General features: G+C 41.9%; 1 pseudogene; it reads right to left on the minus strand.

The window, feature by feature from the left end:
• Window positions 1–3,199: 3,199 nt before the first annotated feature.
• Window positions 3,200–4,349, minus strand: LOC109376907 (heterogeneous nuclear ribonucleoprotein A1 pseudogene; annotated as a pseudogene).
• Between the last annotated feature and the right edge of the window lie 3,241 nt (window positions 4,350–7,590).

A 7,590-nucleotide genomic window follows, 5' to 3' on the forward strand; every position in this document is an offset into this window, starting at 1 on the left:
TGGGATCCGAACCGGGGCCCTCTGGCATCCCAAGCGAGTTCTTAACCATCACGCCACTCGGCCGGCCCCCAAGCCAACTCTTAACCAACACGCCACTCGGCCGGCCCCAGGGTGTCTTTTATCACTTTCAGCCATCTTTACTTTGGACTTCACAGTCTAGGGAAAAAGACTGACGAGGCAACCTATCATTCATGAACAGTAACTCAGAAATGTTCAATTAGTAGAAAATGAATCAAGTGAAAAAGTGCCTAGGAGAGCAAGAGAAAGCACCACACATAAGATGAGACTTAAGCTGGGTCTTGAAAGGAATGGAGGCAGAGAGGAAATGGAATGTGGGTTGGTGGGTGCCAACAAGGCAGTGAAAACAGCACTGGAAAGGCCTAGACAATTAAGATGGCACACTTTGTTCAGGCAATGGTGAGTGAAGTGTGGCTGGAATGCTTTGGAGAGAAAGTAATGATAACAGTCACAATAATATTTCAATAATTCTCACAAAGAATACAGGTAAGTATTTTATCCTCATTTTATAGATGAAGTGCTAAAGACTTAGGCATAATTAATGATCTGTCCAAGCTTACACAAATATTAAAATTGAGTCAAATTTAAGGTCTGGTCCAACTTAGAACTTGCTTTGGTCATTAGCACTTGTCATTACCTCCCTTCTGTGGCAAAGAGGGTACAGGCCAGATAGAGGAGGGACTTCTTTGCAATGTTAAGGATTCATCAAAGATTTTGAAGTGGTGGAGTAACACCCCAGTTTGCTGTTTAGAATGACAACTTTGGTGGCAGCATCGACAATGGATTGAATGGGAAGAGAAAGAAGGAAGGAGGGAGGGAGAGAAACAGACAGGAAGGAAAGAAACTTGTTAGTTACTATTTACTAAGATTTTAATAATTGTCACACACTGCACTCAGCAATTTTTGTTGCAATAGCCCAGGTGATCACAGTGGAATTGAGGAGAATGCATCCAGAGCTTCTTAAAAGGTAGGATCAATAAAGTCTCTGATGATTGGTTTGATGCGAATGGTGAAAGAGTAAGAGGTCTTGATGAGAACATAGGAATCTGTTTTGAGGTGCATATAATGAGTCTAGCTGGGGAACTATTGTCTTGGAGGTACATGGCATTTATCTGATAAGACTAGAAGGCAATTGGAAATGATTGTGGTGTTAAAGAGACAGAGATTGAAACAGATAGGAAGCAAGCAGTTGAAGCTATATCAGGGGAGAGTAGAACAGAAAAAGTGGTTGACTAAGTCTAGAACACAGTATCACCTCCATAGGGTGGGCACTGGAGGAGTTGCTAAAAATGAATTGAGGGAGCTATACGAAGTGTCCAGCCCTCCGCCCAGCATGCAGGATCCTGGGCGCAGGGAGTCTGAGATGTTCTGGGCTGGGTGACTAAGATTGCCTTCGGACTGCTGCTGTGCATTGTGCTGAGGGCACAGAATGATTAAAAAGACTGTGTCACATAGAAGAGAAATGTTACATTGGAGAAAAATAACTAAAAATCAAGGGAATCATCAGCAAGGATGGATAATGTTGAAAACCAGATTAAAAGCTTTCAAAACTATATATTTGTGATACAACACACATTACATTAAATTTACCATCTTAACCTTTTTTTTTTCTTAAATTGGGAAATTGGGGAAAAGAAACAAGTGTTGGGGAATTGGTGAAGGGGACCAGCCAAGTTGTTGTTCTTCAGTCTTAGTTGTGGAGGGCTCCAGTCACCACCTGGCTGCCCATCAGCAGCTCGTGGCCTGTAAGCTCAAGGTGCTGTGTTACAATCTTAGTTGCAGGTGGGAGTAGCTACTATCCCATGCAGGAGTCTAACCAGCAGCCTTGTTGTTAAGAGCACACGCTGTATCCACTGAGCCATCCAGGTGGCAACTCAGCTCAAGGTGCCGAGTTTAGTCTTAGTTGCGGGTGGGCGTAGCCCACCATCAAACAGGCAGTCTTATTGTTAGGAGCACGTGCCCTCACCAGCTGAGTCATCCTGCCACCTGTTGGCAGCTCATCTTGGGCACAGCATCACTGGCCCATGTGGGAATTGAACCGGCAGCCCTGTTGCTCAGAGCTCGTGCTCTTAAGCTAACTCTTAACCAATTGAGCCAGTTGGCCGGCCCCACCGTAACCATTTTTTTTTACATTGTTTTTATTGGGGAATTGGGGGGATGGGAACAGTGCTGGGGAATTGGGGGAAGGAGAACAGACAAGTTGCTGTCTTTTTGTTCTTCAGTCTAGTTGTGGAGGATGTTGCTTCACTGGCCCAAGTTAGCACCATCATTGCGCTCTTCCCGGGCGAGGCAGATCAGTCGTCAGCTTCTGGATGGCCGCTCACAGCGACTGCTGGCCGCTCACGCTGGCTGCTGGTTACACACAGTAGCCCATGGCAACCCACTGCCACAGGGGCTGCAGCCTACGCCATCGCTGGAGACTCACAGCAGCCCAGCTCCAGGTCGAGCTGTTGTTGAGCATCTTAGCTGTGGAGGGCAGTGTCACTGGCCCTCATATGTGGGATCCGAACCGGGGCCCTCTGGCATCCCAAGCCAGTTCTTAACCATCGCGCCACTCGGCCGGCCCACTTAACCATTTTTAAGTGTACAATTCAGTAGTGTTAAATATATGTATTCACATTGTTATGCAACAGACCTCTAGACTCTATACCCATTGAATACTAATTCCTCCTCCCAACTCTCCCCAGTTCTTATCTTTTTACATTCTGTTTCTATGATTTTGACTACTTAAGATACTTCATATGAGTGGAATCACAAAATATGTGTCCTATTCTGATTGGCTTATTTCACTTACCATAATGTCCTCAAGTTTCATCCATGTTGTAGCAAGTGACAAAATTTCCTTCTTTTTTAATGCTGCATAATATTCCATCATGTGTATATACCACATTTTCTTTTTTTTAAGACACATTTATTCAGCATCATGATCAGACTATTACACTTAGCAATTAACTGCATGGGTGTAAAAAAAAACCCTACATTAAAACCTTTTGTTGGAATGCTTTACATGTTCCACAGAACAGAAACTAAAATAAACTGTTACACAATTAGTCACAAATACAGTTCAAGTTTTTTGCCCATACACATGAGTATTGTCTAAAACATGTCTCCTTTGTAGCAGCTAGGCCCTGCCACCACCTTGGCTGAGTCCACAAATCTATTGTAACCTGTAGCTTCCCTGTCACTTCTCTGGCTCCCCTCTTTCTAAGCTTTCTAACCTTCTACTACTGCCATAGCTACTGCTGCTGCTAGAACCACCATAGCCACCTTGGTTTTGTGGTTTGGTGAAGTATTGGCCTCCATCACCATGATGGCCAGAACTTCTGCTTCTAAAGTTTCCTCCTCTCATGGGTCCAAAATTTGAAGATTTATTATTGTAATTACCAAAATCACTGTAGCTTCTGCTATCTCCAAAATTGCTTCCTTTACCACCACCAAAGCTGCCTCTGCCTCTTCCATTGTTACAGCTGTCATAGCTCCCACTCCCACCATAACCAGCTGCCCTGGTTTCCATCACCCTGTCCACCACTTCCATAGCCTCTGCTTCCTACAGGGTAACCAGGGTGACCTCCTTCACAATCATCATCATTACCAAATCCATCATAGCCTTCCCCACTGCCACTATATCCTCCACTATCACAACTGCCACCAACGCCACCTTGACCACTGAAGTTTACTCCATAACCAAAGTTGTCATTCCCACCAAAGCCACCTCCTCAACCACCACTGAAGATTCTAGAACCACTTCGACCTCTTTGACCAGATGAAACACTAGCCATTTCTTGTGTAGATAGGGCTTTTTTTACTTCACAGTTGTGGCAATTCACAAGATGGTTTCTCAGAATGACAATCTTGCCTACAGAGTCATGGTCATCAAAGGTCAGAAAAGCAAAGCCGCGCTTCTTCCCACTGCCTCAGTCAGTCATGATGTCAGTCACTTCAGTTTTCCCACACTGTTCAAAATCATCTCTTAGGTGATGATCTTCAGTGTCTTCTTTAATAACACCCACAAAAATCTTATCCACAGTGAAGTGGGCACCAGGTCGTTGAGAATCTTCTCTTGAGACAGCCCTCTTTGGTCCCACAACTCTTCATCCACCTTGTGGGGCCTTGCCTTCCTGACTGCATCTACCTCCTCCACAGTGGTATAGGTGACAAACCCAATGCCTCTGGAGCGCTAAGTGTTTTGGTCTCTCATCACCACACAGTCTGGGAGCGTTCTCCATTGCTCAGAATGGCTCCTCAAACTCTCACTGGCTGTTTCAAAACTCAGACCTCTGATGAAGAGCTTCCGCAGCTGTTTGGACTCTGGGAGACTCTGACTTAGACATGACGACTGTAGGAGGGGTGACTTCAATGATACTTACTCGGCGGAGTCCACTGACAGAATAGGTATACCACATTTTCTTTACCCATTCATCTGTTGATAGATATTTGGATTACTTCCACCTGTTGACCATTGTGAATAATGTGCAGTGAAGATGGGTGTGAAATATCTCTTCAAGATCCTGCTTTGAATTCTTCTGGATATATATCCAGAACTGAGATTGCTGGATCACATGGTGATTCTTTTTTTAAAAATTTTTGAGGAACCTCCATATTGTTTTCCATAATGGCTGCACTATTTCACATTCCTCCACAAGTGCACAAGGGTTCCAACTTCTCTGCATCCTCAGCAACACATTATTTTCTATTTTTTTCATAGTGGCCATCCTAATGTGTGTGAGGTGATGTCTCATTATGGTTTTGATTGGCATTTCTCTTATGATTAGTGATGTTGAACATCTTTTCACATGTTTGTTGGACATTTGTATGTCTTTTTTGGAGAAATATCTATTCAAATGATTTGGCCATTTTTAAAATCAGATTGTTTTTTGTTGTTGAGTTTTAAGAGGTCTTTATGTATTCTTGATATTAATCACTTATCAGATATATGATTTGCAAATATTTTCTCCTGTTCTGTAGGTTGCCTTTCACTCTGTTCATTGTTTCCTTTGATGCACAGAAGTTTTTGAATTCTATGTATTCCATTTTTTTTCTATTTTTGCTTTTGTTGCCTGTGCTTTTGGTGTCATATCCAAGAAATCACTGCCAAATCCAATATTCTGTAGGTTTCCCCTTATATTTTCTTTTAGGGGTTTTATAATTTTAGGTCTTCCTTTTTAATCCATTTTGAGTTAATTTTTGTATATGGTGCAAGGTAAGGGTCTAATTTTATTCTCTTGTATATGGATATCCAGTTTTCCTAACACTGTTAAAGAAACTTTCTTTTTCCTATTGGGTAGTCTTGGCACTCTTGTTGAAGAACATTTGACCATATATGCGAGAGTTTATTTCTGTGCTCTCTATTCTGTTCCATTGGTCTATGTGTCTGTCTTTATGCTAATACAATGCTATCTTGATTACTGTTTGCTTTGTAGTATGTTTTAAAATCAGAAAGAGCCCTCCAGCTTTGTTCTTCTTTTTCAAGATTGTTTTGGCTGTTTGGGATCCCTTGAGATTCCATATGAATTTAGGATGAGCTTTTCTATTTCTGCAGAAAAAAGTCATTGTGTTTTGATAAGGATTACATCAAATCTGTAGATTGTTTTGAGTAGTATAGACATTTTAACAATATTAATTCTTCAAACCCATGAACTTAACCTTTTCATTTATTTGTATCGTCTTCGATTTTTTTTAGCAATGTTTTGTAGTTTTTGGTGAACAAGTCTTTTGCCACTTGATAAGGAGGAACTTCTACCTCTGAGACAGGAGAAACAGGGCTCTACTACTGCCTCAGCCTCTGCAACCACTATCATGGCTATATCTCTCCTTTGTCTCCTGTCTTGCTGTCATGAACTTTCAGGGGATATGCTTGCTTCCTGTCATAAAAACTATTGTGTCTGGTCTGTTTTTTGCCCTGTGGCTGAACACTTGGCTTGAATTCTACTGAGTGTATATCCCTAGCAAAACCGCCTCCTGTGCTTACTCCTAGACATTCCAGGCCAGATCCTACCTGGTGCTACCACCTAAACTATAGATGTGACTCACGGTGTGCTCAGGGAATGCTGGCTAATACTTGCTTGCATGTCAACTCAGATACAATAAAAGAAGTTCCTTCTTCAAGTGCATGGATACTTGAAGGGTGTTTCCTTTCACTGATCTCATAAACACAAGACCTAGAATGACCTTTGAGACACTCCCTTTTTGAGTTTACCTGAAATTCTTGCAGGTTAATGAAATGAGGAAGACACCTCTCCTCTGGCTCAGGATCATGGAGACAGATATTTCTGGCCAGGTCTAGTACAGAGGTCAACATTGTGTCAGATTTAGAAAAATTGAGCTTCTATCCTCATGGTCTGATCTTGGGCATGCCCCTTACTTTCTCTGAGTGAGAATTAGATGGCATAATGTATGTAGATTTCCCAACATAAAGTATTATTTTATTATCAAGTATTATTTTCTTCTCTCTCCTTTCCGTTATTTAGGGGCCTAACATTTTATCTACACTCCTATAAAATGAGATAGGATTAAATTTAACAGATTTATTGGCAGAAAACCCACAAGTAAAGTGCCAATAAACAAACTTGTGTGTGTGCATAATAACTTCCCTCTTAAATAACAGAGAAGTTGATTTGTCTCTTAAAAGTTTAGACTGGTGGCCCCATTGCTAGAATGGTCCTCCGTGGTTTCAGAGTCTTGAGCTCCTTTGATCCAGGTGCTCCATACTGTGTGGTCTCCTTCAGAAGGACAGCATCTGTATCCCAGCAGGAAGGAGGGAGAGAAAAAGAAGAGGGAAGGGTGTGTGCCATCTTTTGAGGAAGGTTTCTGGTATGTCCAAAACTTACTTAGCCTCACCTAGCTGCAAGAGAGGCTGGGAAATATAGTCTTTACCCTGGGCAGCCATGTAAAATCAGAGTGAGTATGATTCTTACAGAACAGTGGTTTGGTCCTCAACTATGGCTGCACAATAGAAACATGTGGGAAATTTTAAAGAATCCTGATGCCCATGCCACACCCCAAAATAAATCAGAATTTATGGAGATAGCACACAGGCATTGATATTTTTATGAAGCTCCCTCCTAAGTTTCAATGTGCAGGCAAAGGTTGAGAACTTCTGCTTAACATGTATATCAGGGACAAGCCAGCAGTGTTTGCCCAGCCACTGATTATGGCCCTCAGCCCAGTAGAGTTAGCTTGAGCCCCAATCAAGACTTAGTAAATCTGAATCTGGGCTTGGAAAGCATGGGCTAGAGAATCTGTATTTGTAAATAAGTTTCTCAGATGATTCTTATAGACAGAGAAATTGGAGAAACCCTAGGTTCCCACTATTACAAACTGGTTCAGAAAGCTGGCTATTGTAGAATAGGTTTCTTCTGTTGCCTTTCCCATTTAACAAGTTTAGAATGCTACACAATATTTTCTCTTCTTTATTTGTCTAGATGAGTAGTCTTTTTCTTTCAATAGACAAATATTCATCGAATACCCATTATATGCCAGGGTCTGTTCTAATTGTTAGAAATATATCAGTCAACAAAAGAGAAAAAAATTTATACCCTCATGAAGCTTACATTCTGGCAGGGAGACATGGAT

The sequence above is a fragment of the Hipposideros armiger genome, unplaced genomic scaffold, assembly GCF_001890085.2.
Source record: "Hipposideros armiger isolate ML-2016 unplaced genomic scaffold, ASM189008v1 scaffold_1236, whole genome shotgun sequence".
Taxonomy (NCBI): domain Eukaryota; kingdom Metazoa; phylum Chordata; class Mammalia; order Chiroptera; family Hipposideridae; genus Hipposideros; species Hipposideros armiger.